Raw genomic sequence first — 18893 nt, 5'->3', positions numbered from 1 at the left:
ATGCAGTGGGAATGACAGAAACTTGTGAAAGTATGAAAGTATGGCTGTGTTGTTGGAGGGAATCAAGTATGAGAATCTTGGATAGAATCTTTATTGGGACTTGAGTAAATTGCACTGCTGTTAGTTTTGCAAGGAGGAATCACAAAGTAATGCTGTTTCTGAGTTTATGGGACAGCAGAGGAACTAAAAATCACTGTATCACAAAGACAGAGAGTTGCTGGAGAGAAAAACGTCAAGTACGCTCCATTGGTTGAGCCTCATAAAATCATTTTCACATTAACTTGGGCCTAATGAACAATTTTGTGAAAGTTCTGGATAAAGAAGGCCAGGCTTTCAGTTATCTGAAGGAACGGTTTACGAAGTTAAGCAAAGCAAAGCTAAAAGAAGGCATATTTGTAGGCCTCCAAATAAGAAAACTGTTTATGAATGAAATATTTAACGCTAAATTGATGGAAATTGAGTCTACTGCTTGGTCCTCTTTCAAGGTTGCTGTACTTGGATTATTAGGGAACAGAAAACAGGCCAACTACGTGTTCATTGTGAATGAACTACAAAAATATGGGTTGTAGAATGTCACTTTTTACATTCCCATCTAGACTTTATCCCTGAAAACCTGGATAGTGTAAGTTATGAACAGGGCAAACGTTTTCATCAAGTCATTCTGAGCATCACTACCAAGGACACTGGGACCCTGCAATGATGGGGGATTACTGCTGTTTTTTTTTTAGAGAGATCAATGAGACACTGTACAAATGAAAAATGTCAATATCCTATTTCCCTAAAGCAAAGTGACTTTACATATTATCTTTTATTAACAATTACATTACGGCTAATTTGGATTGTTATGAGGATCTGAAGTTTAGTTTCTGTAGTTTTATAAGTATTTTTATAAAAGTGTATAATATTTCAATTCTATCGAGAGTAGTTGAAAATCTTACTTTTTTCAGCTATAGCTATTACCTCTTTTGTTATTTGTGCGTAGTAAATGTGACATCATAGAGATAATCTGATTTTTCCACTACATTCAGAATACGTCAAATAGTCGAAAACACATATTCGCATGCCAGATGCAGAGAATATTTTTAAATTTGTTGAGTAGTGTTATCTTATTATTGTGTTCAGTGGTCAAAGTGGACATTTAGAAGTAGCAGTATGGAAATTTGTAGTGACAGTATGAAAAATGTAATGTGAATGTAAGTAAAATGAGTTTGATAGTTTTACAGTGAAGACCGTAGGAGAAGTGGCTAAATGGCATACTATTACCATATACATTCCCACTTCAACCAATAATTGTGTCTCAATTATTCCTTTTCTAGGAAAATACATGTAGGTGCTATTTTTAATTTAATTTTTTATTAACAGGGGATGTGTTTCATTGAAGATAACAGCATGCTCAATATATTTGGGTTTGAAAATATGCAAACACAACCTGATGAATGATTCCACTTTGATAAAACAGCATGTTATAATTGTATAAATATAGTTAACTGTAGATATAAATTGACACATTGTCCTTCACTTTATGTTGTATCTGTTTATAACCTTGAGATAACTTATATGCCAGGCAATATATGAATAGATACAGATACAAATTGATGTATTGTCCTTCTCATTATGTTGTATATGTTTATAACCTTGAGATAACTTATTAGCCAGGCAATATTTAGAGAATTGTTAATTGTTAATTACTTATCTTTGATTAATGCAGTTGTAAATAATAGTTTATAGTTTCTAACATTTAACACAAAAGTGTTAGACACAGAACAGGAACAGAATGTTGCACAGATAGAGTGAGGGCATTCCTCGTACACTGAGATGCCTGTTTTTTTGGAGCAATAAAGAAACAAGATTTCTTTTTATGGAGTGAAATTATTAAAATGAGATAAAGAGTTGAAGAGAGTGCACTTTAAGGGTGTCCTTTCTTGGTGGAGAGAGAGCATGGCCTTTTACACTTCTCAAGTACACTTGAATTTGCACCAGATTAGAGCTGGCGGTCATCAAGATTCTCGCTATACTTTTAATGGGATGAATTTTGCGACTTCATATTGCACTTTGGTGAACATGTCCGTTAAAGAGGACATACATGGTTTGCTGGTAATGTTACACAGCTTTAAGTGTTTAATTAATAAACTGTTAATGAATGTTTTATTAATAAACTAACAAATGTTTATTATTGAAATTATATTTTTCAAATTAAACAGTTCATTTAAAAAATGGTGCTTCATATGGTGAATCAAAAATGTATGCAACACCACATAAATTAACAGAGATCACAAACCAAGATTTTGAAACCAAATACAATTTTGGTATCCTTGGATCTTCAATTACTAGCAATAACGTTGGACTATTGCAAGTAGACTTTGGGCTAATATATTACAATAGCAATAAGGGTAGTGAGAGCAGGGCTGCCATCAGGGGGTACTGGAGAATGGGGCCTGGGCTTGCAGGGGGATGTGGCCCCGGCTCTTCAGGGGGCCAGTGGTCCGGACTTACCAGGGGGACTGCTGCCCACCGCTGCACTGTCCAGGGATGCAGTTCTGTGATGTGACAGCTGTAAACCGCCGATCCAATGCATGAAAATAGCAGGGGAAAGATCACTCAGCCCACCAATGTCATGTACTCGCCCTCTCTCTGTCAGTTGATGATGTGACCTCACGTCACACTCATCTTCCCGTCGCCGCTGTAGGAAGGAATGCTCTTCTATCAACACAAAGGGCCTGATTCATTGAGGAAAGTTAAGCAAAAAAATTGAGTAAGTTTTCTTATTCAAGTTTTCTGGATAAAACCAGGTTGCAATGCCAGGGGTTTATTATTTTGCACATAAGGAAAATACTGGCTGTTTTTCCATGTAACACACAAATACTTGATAGCTTATTTGTACACAGAAATTTAAAGTTGATCTAGGACATGCCCTACCCCAACTATAAATCTGCCATCACATTTAAATTTACCTCTCCCTCCAATGTAATGTTTTGCCTCACTTGCTTACATCTGCTTAACTTTCCTTAATGAATCAGGCCCAGAGAGGCTGCAGCAACATTCTTTTTCTGTAATCTGGGTAAGTAATTTTATTTTGCTTTCTATAAATGGACATGTTGTACTCCCCTCTATATGGAGCTTACAAGTAGCATGGGGACCAATGTGTACATACATATAAATGTGATTAAACCACAAAACACTTTAAAAACTCCATAACGAATCCATTCAAACATGTGAAACTGATAAATACATAATATAAACCTACTTGTACTTGCACTGAATAGGACATATACATGTTGATCTCTAACAAAGAGGTTAATATATGCTGTACAAATACCATGCAAATTATTCTGTTGTATACATTTATGCTATTGGGAACAGGTTTATTTATCAATGTCTGTTGAAAGACATAATAGCTTACAATTTACACTGTAAATATATTATATTTACATTGACACTATTGCAGTTTAAAATTAGCTACAAATAGGGAACATTGATCCCTTATAAGTACACATAGACCTTAAAGGAAAAGAGGGATTATGAGCTTTGATTGCATTTTTTTATTTTAGCAATGTTGTTTTTTTTCCTGCAGTCCTGCATTATGACTTCTTCATATATAAATCCCTATTTTTAGTTCCACAGGATGGTTAAAATGGAGAATAGGTGGCATAGAAGTGATAACCCTGTATATGTGACATAATTGTCTTTATTTTTTCTTGTGTTACCAAACAAGTACAGATAGAAGGGTGGGTTTATTTTAGAACAATGCACACATATAATAGACCACCTATGAGATGAAAAGAGGTACTTGCATAAGAGAACTGATACTCTCCTAGAAATGCCACATGCATGTATAAGTAAGAGAGCGCACGCACGGGAGGTGTCGGTGGGGGGCTATGCCTGTTTCATTTGTACTGTGCTCCATAATTTCTGTTGGCAGCCCTGACTGAGAGGCTGGGTCTGACTGAATGACTTTGACATTTTTTCAGTTCATAAAAGTGGGTATTGAGTTTTATTTCAAGCTGCTCTCATGTGTCAACTTAGTAGGATTGTCAATTACAGTGAAATCTGGGATAAGTACTTCCTAAACTGCTGAAATTCTGGGTATTATAAGAGTGAGTTTAAAAACATTTTGTTTATGTTGAGTTCCTATTTAATACAGGCTATGTGATCTAAACTTTTATATTCTTAATTATTAGAGTAGTAACTGAGTAATGCTTTAAACAGCATATATGAATGCATTATAAAATAGCAAATGATTTATTCCATATGTTGTACAATATTTGCTTAAGTAAAACAATTATACATTTAGTGAGTCAGTCATTTTATTGATTTTGAATATGTATGTTCTATTTTCTTCCTGTTTAATATTACCATGTTAACACTGTTTGTCACTTAGCAAACTGCTTAATATTAATCATCCATTTGAAGGCATCTGTTTCTTACAGGTGTGTTATGTTCAATAATATATCAAGGAACTGCATTGTTGCTACTTCGTTCCCCTTTTCTCCGGATCTATAATAGCATGTCTATATACATCTTTGATATTGATTTTGCGTCATTTTCCTATGTCTGTATGTCAGCTTTGTGTCAATGAAATATAGTCTGTAAAGCACTTAGGTATGGGAACATGATTATATTTTGAGATATTCACAATACCATTTGCTGTATCATAATGTGATGATGCGTGTGAGTAAAACCAGTGAAATGTATTGCTTAATGTACATCTGCATTACTGTTATACACGTGCACTTAAACACGACTTTGCTTGAGTTCGTTGAAGGTCCCAATCTGTGCTTTAGATCCAACATTGAAAGTCAGCAAACATGCTAACAACACCTAAACCAACCCCACCCCAACCTCTTCCCTTTCCCCAAAGACAGTAGCCAAGCCCCTCTAACATATCCTGGAACCAGCTGGGCTTAAACTGCATCCCTTGTTTTCATCAGTCAAAATAGCAGCCAAAGTGAAATCCACAAGGTGGCCACCCGTTGTCGATTTGTTAGTGACCCACCCATGCAGAGCAGTGCTACTCCACCAAATACTGCAGCAGATGCTGGTGTACTTGTTCATTTTCATCTGTCTTCCTGTAGCCCCCCCCCATGTTCAATCCCCCATCAGCCCCATCCTTATTCCTGCAGCCTAGATAAGTGCTTTGCCTTCAACCAAATGAAGAAGATCTGAGAAGGTTTAAATGCTTTGGATTAAGCCATTGTGTGACAAGTAGCCCTGGACAGTATGGTGGACCAGAAGACTGACTACTTTGCTGGTTGAAACAGGCAGAAGGCCTATTTATGCACTGGAGAACAATATGCTATACAATGTACAGACAAGAATGGAGAAAATATACAGAATATCACTTGAAAAGATATTATTAGATGATATTGTCTTGTACATATGACAAATATATAATTTCTCCGAAAAAGTGTTCTTAAGATATACAGTACATTACATGTTGTTTATTACTTCCATACAATATCCTTATAGGTAATGGGATTGGCTTTTCTCTTATTATGAAAATAGGAATTAAGACAATTTTATGTATTGACACTGTACTCCACCATGTTGGTACTATGGACTAGATTGCTATTCCATATTATGTAAGTTTCTGAAGAAAAAGGACCAGTCCTTCCCCATGGTCTATATTTTAATTCACTTATTTTCTTACTTTTTTACTTCTTTTACAAATAATATGCCTATCACCTATGTTTCTATGAATGGCTTTTTTAAAGGTTATTAATAAAGATTAGTTTTAATCTAGATTTTTTGGATACAGGACTGGAGTGCTTCAGTGTTCAACCTTTGCCTCTATTTGAAAGAAGGCCTATTTATCCAGTGCGAACCATATCTAAAGGCAACCTGTTTTAAGACAGCAACCATTTGGCCTACACTAAGGTCAGTCCTAACATCTACAAGAAAAGTATTGAAAAAGAAGAACAGAAAAAAATCCAACCAGTCCAGGCACCCAAGAAAGCACATCACATGGAGCAATGTGTGTGTAACGCTCCGGTCCCGCAAATGGGTACCTGTCTCGTTACCTGCATCTCATTGATCTGGAAACTGCCATGTTTCAGCGTCAGAAACTATTCATTAATTCAGCTATTATCAGGTCTGCGCAGGTGCAAGTCTATTGCACTTCAGGGCCTCCTCCCTCTTTTCGATGGCTAAGCATTACTGGAGCACTATTTAAACCTCCTGGATACACCTGTCTGATGCCTTTTCTTCAAGCTCACTTCCTGCAGCCTGTGGCTCTGATTCCTGTTCTCCTTGTGGTTTGCGTGTATTCCAGCCTGCTCTCAGTTTGAGGCCTGCGTTGAGCTAAAGCTGCTCCAGTACCTCTCTTACCATCTCCAGTGTACTTCATGGTGACAGTTCCGGTTCTCTCATCGCTACCACTCAGAGCCGCTAATACACCTGTGACTCATCAGCTGTTACTCTGACTTACCTCCGATACTCCAGTCTGCTCTCAGCCTGTGGCCGTGTTGAACTATCGCTGCTCCAGGACCTCTATTACCATCTCCAGAGTACTTCATCGTGACAGCTCCGGTTCTCTCACTGCTGCCTCCCAGAGCCGTTACTACTTCTGTGACTCATCAGTTGTTGTCCCGAGATATCTCCACTCCTCCAGTCTGCTCTCAGCCTGTGGCCGTATTGAACTACCGCTGCTCCAGTACCTCTATTACCATTTCCAGAGTACTTCATTGTGACAGCCTTGGTTCTCTCACTGCTGCCTCTCTGAGCCGCTACTACATCTGTGACTCATCAGCTGTTGTCCTGAGTTACCACTGCTACTTCAGTTTGCTCTCAGCTCATGCCCAGTGTTGAACAACCACTGTTTCAGTACTTCTGCAATCTACTCCTGAGTATACCATTGTGACAGCTCCTGTTCTCTCATTGTTACTCTGCAGAGCACCTATTCCTCTAGTGATTCATTGGCTGCTGACCATCAGCATATATTGTTGTTGCTCCTGTATCTATACCACTTATCAGTGGGTTCCATCGTTTCTTCCTGCTTCACCTGGCTCCGCCACATCGTTATGCTGTTCACTCATTCGCGGGACCGTGACCTGCAGGTTGGTGCCGCTAAGACCATACCTCCTTGCGGGGCTTCCTGGTGAAAACCACCTACCTGTTAGACTCCGTGCCCGTGGGTGGGCCCAGCCATGTTCAGCAGAGCCTAGGGATCTATTTCCAGTAAGCCAAACATGACAGTGTGGTGGCACAGTGATTATCAATATTACTGTTGCCTCACTGCACTTTCACCATGGGTTCTATACCAAGTACAGCCCCTTCTGTTGGGAGTTTGTATGGTCTTGTCAAGTTTGTGTTACCTTCCAGTCCAAAAACATACTGGCAGGTTAAGGCTAGAGTATATGTGTTTGTTTCATGTAGAACCTATATGAATGATTAAAAAAAGACAACAAAAGTGAATAATTAAATATTCTCTTTAAAGTGTCATGTAACATGTGCTATATTAGTAAAGGTAAATAAAATAGCTAATTGTTTGGATTCTTCAAACTCAATCATCATCAAGAAACATAACATTCTCTGTATAGTCTTATTTTATGTACTTTTCAATAGATATAATAAACACCTCTTCAAGCTTGAAAACAATACTTACATTGTAATTACTGTAATCAGCTAAGCCTGATGTGTTGCAGAATTAACATGTTAAAGTAGTGTAAAGCAGGGGTGGGGAACATTTTTTCTGCCAAGGACCATTTGGATATTTATAACATCATTCAGGGGCCATACAAAATTATCAACTTAAAAATTAGCCTGCTATATTTGTTCAAACATTTAATTTAGTCACCCCTAATGTGATGGCTGGAACTGTTTCTCTTTGGTGAGGCATGTGATGTTATCTGGTATTGATGATGTTGGTACTCGCAACTGCTTTTCCAGGATTGCGTTGGTCAACGCCACAAACTAGGCACACCGTTTTGTCTTTGACTTCAACAAAAAAAAAAAAATCAATTGTCATTTTCTCTTGGAAATATCGACACTCTGCATCAACTTTTCTTTTCTTTGTAGTCGCTATTTGTAGGATGTGACACCACTTACGTTTTATTAACTATCCAGCAAGGATTGTTGGACCTGTGGATAAAGGTTGTGTTAGAGTTATCATCTGTGTTGACCAAGATACTGAATAAATGTGGGCTCTGGAATATAGCAAGCTATGCAACAGTCAAGCACCCCACTTTCAGGCTGTGGCCTTTATGCTCTTATTTTTCCCCTTTGTCTCCCACTTTTTCATGATGTGCCCTTTATGCTCTTTTTTCTCCTCTTCACTTATCTTTCATATGCCTTCTTTATTCTCTTCTGTGTTATTTTCTTCAAACTCTCTTCTCCTCCTCAGTGTTCTTCAAGGGCCACAACTCCTCACTGCAACTATCGGGCATGATGACGTCACGCCTGGCATTCTATGCACAACGAGGGGAGGAGTGCACTGGTCCAGTCTGTCAGATCGTTTTGTTTTAATTTGTAATTTTTTGTTATTTCTTTTGCGGCGGCTTAGTGGGGGATGGCAGAGGGTCACACCAATTCATTTTGCGGGCCTTGTACGGCCCACCGGCCAGACCTTCTCCACCCCTGGTGTACAGTATAGTGAAAAAATATATGCCTAATGTGTGGCCTCATGTGCTCTTATGGCTTTCCATAACCTCCTATGCCCCACTATGCATTGACATCTTGCCATGACACCAACTGAAGCCCATTAGATAAATTAAACAGCAAGAAACATTTAGTGTAAGGTGCAAGAGAAAAATATTGAAACACTGTGCACACACTAAATTTGTAAAGTTAGACAGCATGTATCATTGAGGTTGAAGAAGCAGTAAGAATCAGATGTCATTAGATGGACAGAGGCATCAGTAGATATTTTGACAAGTAGAAACCCAACTGCAAAGCTCTACCTAATTTGTTGCTGTTATGTAAATAAATGTTGATGATAGAGAAAGGTGGCCTGCACCCATACTACAAAACTTCAAAGACTACGCATACAGTACATTTTGAACATTACAGGGCATCCATCACAGACAGTGAAGCTACAGTAAGAGGAGAAGGTCGTTGGATGGATAGTGGTATGAATGGAGTTAGACATTTATAAAAGTAAATAGACAAAGGTGGCTAGTACTATGCACTTCTCAATGGGCAGAGCATTTATTGGTAGCGTAAGAGCAGAGCTTTCAAATACCTTGTTTTATTTGCTATGAATAAGGTAGATCTGTGCCGTAATGCTGCTGCTCTGAATAAAAAAACAGAACTCTGAAATATTTGCAAGTTACCCTATTCAGTTTGAGATTAAAATGTCTCAATTTGTCCTTTTGGCTAAGCTCAAATGTAGTATCTGACCTAGTAAGATTGGTTTGGGATGCCCTGAATAGGCACGTCTTCTTGGTCTGTTGCTTGAAGAGCGGTGATGTTTTGAGCTCAGGTGCCTGTGCCTCTGGGGGACTGTAACAATACTGTTGGCATTATCTGAAACCCAATAGCTGAGTAGATATCCAGCGAGTAGTCAGACATTTGCCAGGACGGTACACAAGAGGTTAGTCAGACGTTTGACGAGTCGGCACAAAAGTGTCACTCACCGGACCGTGAGTGCCTCTTCCCGGACATTTAGGAACCGTGGCCGTCCACCATCCTGAGGGTCTGCGCATGCGCAGCCCTTTTCTATACTTCAGTGTATACCCCTTTAACTTAATTGGCAGATCAGGCAACCTCCCTATATTAAGCACCTGTGGTCACTACCACGTTGCCTGATCTTGGAGTCTCATTCCTCATGAGTCTCTGAAGGTGTTCCTGTATTACTTGTGTATTCAGTGCTGCTGATTCCTGTGGTTTCCAAACCACTTCTACTACTGTGGTTCCATACCACTTCTACCATCAACTGTGTCATCATGACTGTTTGCTGATTCCTATCCGCTGCCTCCGTGCACTACAGTCTTCCACACCACTTCAACGTTATTTTATATCTATGTGACTGTTTACTCATTACTATCCGCTGCCTCTGTGCACTACAGTCTCCTGCTTGCAACTCGCCTGTGTTCAACATCGTGACTGCCAGCTGATTACTATCCGCTGCCTCCGTGCACTACACTCTCATCTCATCTCTGCTGTGGCTTCCTCGAGACTGCCGCTTTTCATTACCATCTGCTACCCTTCGTGATCTACAGCTCCTGCCCTGCGCTGCACTCCTGTTTCCCATCGCTCTTGGTTCCTGTGGTTGCTACTGGTTACCTCCGTGTGCCGCTGAGTCCTGCCGCTGTGGTCAGCGCTATCGTCCATCTCCTGCTTATCCACTCTCCACGCCTTCACGTGTTCCACTGGCCTCTACCCTCCTGTCAGCATTGGATTTGTATCTCTTCTACTACCCTCTGCTGGATCATCTCCATTCTCCTGGGTTTCCTATGAGTCCAGTTCCACGTGTTGCTGACTCCTGTGGATTCGTGTCCCTGTCGGTCTACTCACCTGTGCGCTGCACCTGCTAGACCGCTGCTTCTCCTATCCAGGGACTTCCTATCCAGTCGGCCTCCAGCCGCTCAGGTACCGCTGCAATCCCATCTGACTGCTACTGCTGAACCACGGTATGCATACTTCTCATTGACTGTGCTGTGTATTGCATATCTTGCTGGACTGTGTTTGGTTCTCTCTGGAGTCTGCTATCCGCTGAGTCTATTGCCATCATTGACTGTGTTATCATTGTGCTGGACTACTTCAAGAGACTTTCTAGATTGCAGACCTGATCAGTCATTTACATATATATATACCTATATTGTGCATATTACTGTGGATCGTGTATAAGGTGCCTGTGTATATCCTGTGTTGCTGTCTTCCCCCGTGCACCTCCTCACATATATATGCAGTGGTACAACTTGCTGATGTCAGACCACTGATCCCTGTTTCCGGTATCACCTGTTCCATTATCCTCTCACATAGCAGTGGTACAACTTGCTACCGCAGACCACTGACTACCTGGATACCTCCACTTGGATTCCATTCCTTCACTCAGACAGCGGTACAACTTGCTACCCGCAGACCGCTGACTCTCATCACCTCCTTGTTTCTGTTGGACATTCCTCCTCACTATAGCAGTGGTACAACTTGCTATCGCAGACCACTGACTACCTTCACGTGTCCTTGTCCATACAGTTCCTTGTGTATCATTACCTCAGTATTACCAGTGTTGCTAGTCATAGACTTTCCTGAGCATCTCATCGGTCATCATTTCATGTTCCGTGATCACCCAGCTACCAGAGTACCCTATTACCATCTACATTGCTCTGGTAAGCCTACCATCTGGTGATCCCTGGGTAAAGACTCCTAGTGCCCGTGACAGTAAGATCAGGCCATGACAGACCCAGATGTGGAACCTACCGCCAAAGAGATGCTGCAACATCTGGTTAGCCGTGTGGAGCAACAGGATGCCCGCCAACAGCTGTTACTTCAGTGTTATCAGTCATTAACCTCCCAAGGAACATCTGGACAGACTGTGACAGCTACTACTGAAGCTCCTGTGCTTTCCTCCGTTTCCCCATTGCCATCCCAGGTGTCTATAGCTTCCACGCTTCACCTGCCTACTCCGTCAAAGTACGATGGAGACCCCAAAACTTGTAGGGGTTTCCTTAACCAATGTTCAGTCCATTTTGAGCTCCAACCTCAAAATTTTTCTACCCATCGTTCCAGAGTGGCCTATCTTATCTCTTTGTTTTCAGGACAAGCCCTGGCTTGGGCCTCCCCTCTGTGGGAGAGGAACGATCCAATATTACAAGATAGTGCCAAATTCATTTCTACATTCCGAAGTGTGTTCGATGAACCGGGTCGTGTGACCTCCGCTGCTTCCAGCATCCTCCGTCTGCGACAAGGATCTCATACTGTAGGCCAGTACGTCATTCAATTTAGGATCTTAGCCTCTGAACTTCAGTGGAACACTGAAGCCCTAGTTGCCGCCTTCTGGCAGGGGCTTTCCGATAAAATTAAAGATGCACTGACTACCCAAGAGCTTCCTTCGTCACTTGAAGATTTGATCTCTCTATGCCATCGTGTTGATATGAGATTTCGTGAAAGAGAGGCTGAGAAAACGACTTCTGCTAAAGCACCTTTTCGCTCTAACCCTCAATTTCGTCCAGTGTCACCCGCTGTGATTCCCATGGAGATTGGACGTTCCAAGTTATCTTCTGAGGAGAGGAAACGAAGAGTTAAGAATAGACTCTGTATCTATTGTGCTGATTCCACTCATGTCCTCAGCTCCTGCCCTAAGAGATCGGGAAATGCCAGGCCCTAACTAGTTCTGGAGAGGTGAAGTTAGGGTCCCTGGAGTCCTCTCCATCGTCTATGAAATCTAAAGTCTGCGCTTTTGATGTGACTATTTCCTTTGCTACCAAGACCTTTGAGTCACAGGCATTGATTGACTCCGGAGCAGCAGGAAATTTTATTTCCAAATCGTTAGTTAATCAATGGTCTCTACCAATGATTACCTTAAAAACTCCCATTACTGTGACGGCTATCGATGGATCACGTCTCATCAACGGTCTCATCACCCAGAGTACGTCTCCAGTAACCCTTCAGATTGGTGCTCTGCATCATGAAGAGATATCGTTTTTAATTCTTCCTGTTACGACAAGTCCGATTGTCCTAGGCCTTCCATGGCTTCAGTGTCACTCTCCCCAGATTGACTGGCGCACCCCTCAAGTCACGTCTTGGGGGCCTGAATGTCACCATCATTGCCTTTCCCAAGTCATTCCTCTCAAGGTACAGCAAGCTTCCATTTCAGCTATTTCACCGGGACTCCCTCCTCAATATGCTTCATTTACCGATGTTTTTGATAAGGTTCAGTCTGAACGTCTTCCTCCTCATCGTTCTTGGGATTGTCCGATTGATCTTCTTCCTGGCAAGACTCCTCCCAGAGGCCGGGTCTATCCACTCTCGTTACCTGAAACTCAAGCTACATCTGAATATATACGGGAGAACCTCCAGCGTGGGTTCATTCGACCTTCCACCTCGCCCGCTGGAGCTGGGTTCTTCTTTGTCAAAAAGAAGGATGGATCATTACGCCCTTGTATAGATTTTCGTGGACTCAATGCCATTACTATCAAGAACCGGTATCCCATTCCGTTGATCACTGAGCTATTTGACCGCATCAAGGGAGCCCGTATTTTTACTAAGTTGGATCTTCGTGGTGCTTACAATTTAATCAGAATCCGTTCCGGTGACGAATGGAAGACGGCGTTTAACACCAGAGACGGGCATTACGAATATCTGGTAATGCCTTTCGGGCTATGTAATGCCCCCGCTGTTTTTCAGGGCTTCATTAATGAGATTTTTCGGGACTTATTATATGTATGTGTCGTCGTCTACCTGGACGACATATTGATTTTTTCACAGGACCTGCCTTCTCACCACCAACATGTGGCAGAAGTCCTCTCCAGGCTACGGAAAAATTCATTGTTCTGTAAATTAGAAAAATGTTCATTCGAATTACCCCAGATTCCATTCTTGGGGTATATTGTTTCCGGAGTTGGTCTGAAGATGGATCCTGACAAAGTAAATGCTGTACTACATTGGCCCCAGCCAACTACTCTTCGTGCCATCCAGCGTTTTTTAGGTTTTGCCAATTACTATAGACGCTTCATTCAAGATTTTTCTTCCATTGCATCTCCTATTGTGGCCCTGACTCGTAAAGGGGCTAATCCTAAGCAATGGTCTACTGAGGCTATTCAAGCCTTTCAAACATTAAAAGAGTCCTTCTCTTCGGCTCCAATCCTTCGTCAGCCTGATGTGACACTCCCTTTTTTCCTAGAAGTAGATGCCTCTAATGTGGGCTTAGGAGCTATTCTCTCCCAACGCTCGGAACAGCAAAAATTCCACCCTTGTGCCTTCTATTCTCGGGGTCTCCTACCCGCAGAGAAGAATTATACCATCGGAGACAAGGAATTACTGGCTATCAAAGCCGCATTAGAGGAATGGAGATACTTGTTGGAGGGAGCTCGCCATCCGGTGACGATCTTCACGGATCATAAGAACTTGTCATATCTCCAGTCTGCCCAATGCTTGAACCCTCGTCAAGCAAGATGGTCTCTTTTCTTTTCCCGTTTTGAATTAATAATTACCTTCAAACCAGCTGCCAAGAACAAAAAAGCTGATGCCTTATCTAGAGCCTTTGCTACGTCCTCTGATATAGAAGAGGTTTCCAACCATACCATTCTAGACCCCAAATGTATCTCACTGGCTGCTTCATCCACCAAAACGCTACCATTTGGGAAGACCCTCGTGCCTTCTACTCTAAGGAGGAAAATCCTTTCGTGGTTTCATGCCTCTCGTTTTTCTGGACACGCCGGTGAACACAAGACTTTTGAGATCCTCTCTCGAAGTTACTGGTGGCCTTCAATGAGGAGAGACGTCAAAGAGTTCATTGCTTCCTGTGAATTATGTTCGCAATTCAAATCCTCCCGCAGAACCCCAGCAGGGTTGCTGCGACCACTACCCATTCCGTCCAAACCATGGACCCATATTAGTATGGATTTCGTTACTGACTTACCACCTAGTAAGAACCATAACACTATTTGGGTGGTAGTGGACAGATTTTCGAAGATGGCTCATTTCATCCCTCTGTCTGGTTTGCCTTCCTCGTCTATCCTGGCTGAACATTTCATTAAAGAGATCTTCCGTATCCATGGATGTCCATCTGAGATTGTGTCTGATAGAGGAGTACAATTCGTGTCCAGATTCTGGCGAGCCCTTTGTAAAACCTTGGGCATACGATTAGCACTCTCATCTTCTTACCATCCACAATCCAATGGACAAACCGAACGTGTCAATCAAGATCTTGAGACTTTTATAAGGATATTTTCATCAGCCAATCAAGACAACTGGGTAGAGTTACTCCCTTGGGCTGAGTTCGCCCATAACAACATGTACCATGAGTCATCATCCAAAACTCCATTCTTTGTGGTCTACGGTCACCATCCGTCTTTTCCGGAATTTCCTGCCCTCCCGCCCACCCAAGTTCCTGCGGTGGAGACTGTTTGTCAGACCTTTAAAAATATCTGGTCTCAGGTTAGAACCTGTTTAAAGAAGACATCTGTCAAATATAAATCTTTCGCTGATAAGAAGAGGCGGGCTATTCCACCACTAAAAATTGGAGATCGTGTCTGGTTATCCACAAAAAATATTCGTTTGAAGGTTCCATCCATGAAATTCGCCCCTCGTTTTATTGGTCCATATAGGATCATTCAAGTTATCAATCCAGTATGTGTGAAACTCCTTCTTCCCAAGAGTCTTCGGATTTCTAATGCCTTCCATGTATCTTTGCTCAAACCTCTTATTATCAACCGTTTTTCAACTCCTCCCTCAGCTCCGCAGCCAGTTCAAGTCCATCAGGAGGAGGATTTTGAGATTACCGAGGTACTAGATGCAAAAATTTCGCGAGGAGTCCTCCATTTCCTCGTTCATTGGAAGGGCTTTGGTCCTGAGGAGCGCTCTTGGATCAAAGCTGAGGATCTTAATGCTCCTGCCCTTTTGAAGAAGTTTTACTCCAAAAATCCGGACAAGCCCGGTTCCAGGCGTTCTGTGCCCACCTTTAAAAGGGGGGGTACTGTCACTCACCGGACCGTGAGTGCCTCTTCCCGGACATTTAGGAACCGTGGCCGTCCACCATCCTGAGGGTCTGCGCATGCGCAGCCCTTTTCTATACTTCAGTGTATACCCCTTTAACTTAATTGGCAGATCAGGCAACCTCCCTATATTAAGCACCTGTGGTCACTACCACGTTGCCTGATCTTGGAGTCTCATTCCTCATGAGTCTCTGAAGGTGTTCCTGTATTACTTGTGTATTCAGTGCTGCTGATTCCTGTGGTTTCCAAACCACTTCTACTACTGTGGTTCCATACCACTTCTACCATCAACTGTGTCATCATGACTGTTTGCTGATTCCTATCCGCTGCCTCCGTGCACTACAGTCTTCCACACCACTTCAACGTTATTTTATATCTATGTGACTGTTTACTCATTACTATCCGCTGCCTCTGTGCACTACAGTCTCCTGCTTGCAACTCGCCTGTGTTCAACATCGTGACTGCCAGCTGATTACTATCCGCTGCCTCCGTGCACTACACTCTCATCTCATCTCTGCTGTGGCTTCCTCGAGACTGCCGCTTTTCATTACCATCTGCTACCCTTCGTGATCTACAGCTCCTGCCCTGCGCTGCACTCCTGTTTCCCATCGCTCTTGGTTCCTGTGGTTGCTACTGGTTACCTCCGTGTGCCGCTGAGTCCTGCCGCTGTGGTCAGCGCTATCGTCCATCTCCTGCTTATCCACTCTCCACGCCTTCACGTGTTCCACTGGCCTCTACCCTCCTGTCAGCATTGGATTTGTATCTCTTCTACTACCCTCTGCTGGATCATCTCCATTCTCCTGGGTTTCCTATGAGTCCAGTTCCACGTGTTGCTGACTCCTGTGGATTCGTGTCCCTGTCGGTCTACTCACCTGTGCGCTGCACCTGCTAGACCGCTGCTTCTCCTATCCAGGGACTTCCTATCCAGTCGGCCTCCAGCCGCTCAGGTACCGCTGCAATCCCATCTGACTGCTACTGCTGAACCACGGTATGCATACTTCTCATTGACTGTGCTGTGTATTGCATATCTTGCTGGACTGTGTTTGGTTCTCTCTGGAGTCTGCTATCCGCTGAGTCTATTGCCATCATTGACTGTGTTATCATTGTGCTGGACTACTTCAAGAGACTTTCTAGATTGCAGACCTGATCAGTCATTTACATATATATATACCTATATTGTGCATATTACTGTGGATCGTGTATAAGGTGCCTGTGTATATCCTGTGTTGCTGTCTTCCCCCGTGCACCTCCTCACATATATATGCAGTGGTACAACTTGCTGATGTCAGACCACTGATCCCTGTTTCCGGTATCACCTGTTCCATTATCCTCTCACATAGCAGTGGTACAACTTGCTACCGCAGACCACTGACTACCTGGATACCTCCACTTGGATTCCATTCCTTCACTCAGACAGCGGTACAACTTGCTACCCGCAGACCGCTGACTCTCATCACCTCCTTGTTTCTGTTGGACATTCCTCCTCACTATAGCAGTGGTACAACTTGCTATCGCAGACCACTGACTACCTTCACGTGTCCTTGTCCATACAGTTCCTTGTGTATCATTACCTCAGTATTACCAGTGTTGCTAGTCATAGACTTTCCTGAGCATCTCATCGGTCATCATTTCATGTTCCGTGATCACCCAGCTACCAGAGTACCCTATTACCATCTACATTGCTCTGGTAAGCCTACCATCTGGTGATCCCTGGGTAAAGACTCCTAGTGCCCGTGACAAAAAGAGGGTAGTCACGAATGCAAGGAAGTACAGCAAGTAACAGCTGAGCAGGCAGAGTACTCAAGGACATATCTGATCCAGGAAATCCTTTTATAGGCCCAAACAGGATCCAAGATGGTTTCTCATATCCCTGCCATTGTATGAAATATTGAAACTTATTTCTAAACATTCGTGAATCAAGTATTTTCACTACTAGAAAATCTTCATGTTCATCAATCTGAACAGGATCAGGAGGAGGCAAGGTGCGACCAGGAAAAGGATTTGGAATTACTGGCTTCAGTAAAGAAACATGGAAGACAGGATGAACTTCAAAGATCCTGGGAGTTCATGTCGAAATGCAGATGAACTGACTTGTGCCAAAATCTTAAAGGGACCTATATATTTTGGTTCTAGTTTAGAAGTAGACATGCTTACTTTTAGATTTTGTGTGGAAAGCCAAACATCGTCTCCAATGTTTAAAGCTGGTGCAACTTTCAAATGCCTGTCTGCAATTCATTTATAACTGTCTTTAGCATATTGCATTGTCTCTCCTAATACTTCAAGAATATTTTGAAGCGACTCTAATCTAGATGTAACAGCAAGAATGGAAGAATCTTGTGGAAAATTGGGTAGTAGGTTTGGATGATACCCCATATTGGCATAAAAAGGACTTTGTCTTGTGGACGAGTGTTGCAAGTTGTTGTATGAAAACTCTGCCATAGGCAGAACATTAATCCAGTCATCTTGCAGATGGCAACTGTAGCACCGTAGCTATTGTTCAAGTGTCTGGTTGGTGCATTCTGTCTGTCCATTCGATTGGGGTTGGAAGGCAGGTGATAATTTAATATTAATTTTATATTAAGAGCACTGCAAAACTGCTTCCAAAAACGTGAGGTAAATTGCACTCCTCGGTCGGAAACTACATCATCAGGAACTCCACGTAGACAAAAAACTTCCCTGATTAGTAGTTCTATTGTTTCTTTTGCAGAAGGAAGTCCACGACAGGGCACAAAGTAAGCCATCTTTGTGAGTCGATCTGCATCCACCAGAATTGTAGTCATATCATTACACAAAGACGTTTTAGAACCAAAACCACATCCAAAACCAAAACATGGGTGTCAGCGCACATCTCTAGTACTTATGAAACAAAATGCTGTTTCACATTATGGGGCTGATTTAGTGACAAAAATTTGCATTTACTTACTGCATCTGTATCTAGATTGGTGCGTACTTTAAACTTGTGGTCCATTACCAAAGGAGCCACAATTCTTTACTGGCGCTTTATTTTTGTGAATTTGGGCAGTAAGCACGGCTGGACTAAGACTGCCGTCTTGAAACTTTAAACAACTTGAAACTTTTTCAATTTACTTTCTGCTGCCTCATCTTCAATCTTCTTCATTTTGTGATACAATTCATGTTGATATTTCATAAAAGACTCTTTTTAAAAAAACAAACTATTAACCTTATGAATTCATTCAAAATACAATACCTTTCTTTTAAAAATGTATCATTATGATGAACAAAAGGGGTAGAATTTAGGATCTTAAAGCTGGGTACACACCTATGTAATCTTACTTCAGATGC

This window comes from Mixophyes fleayi, chromosome 2, assembly GCF_038048845.1.
Source record: "Mixophyes fleayi isolate aMixFle1 chromosome 2, aMixFle1.hap1, whole genome shotgun sequence".
NCBI lineage: Eukaryota > Metazoa > Chordata > Amphibia > Anura > Limnodynastidae > Mixophyes > Mixophyes fleayi.
This window is presented reverse-complemented; position numbering follows the sequence as displayed.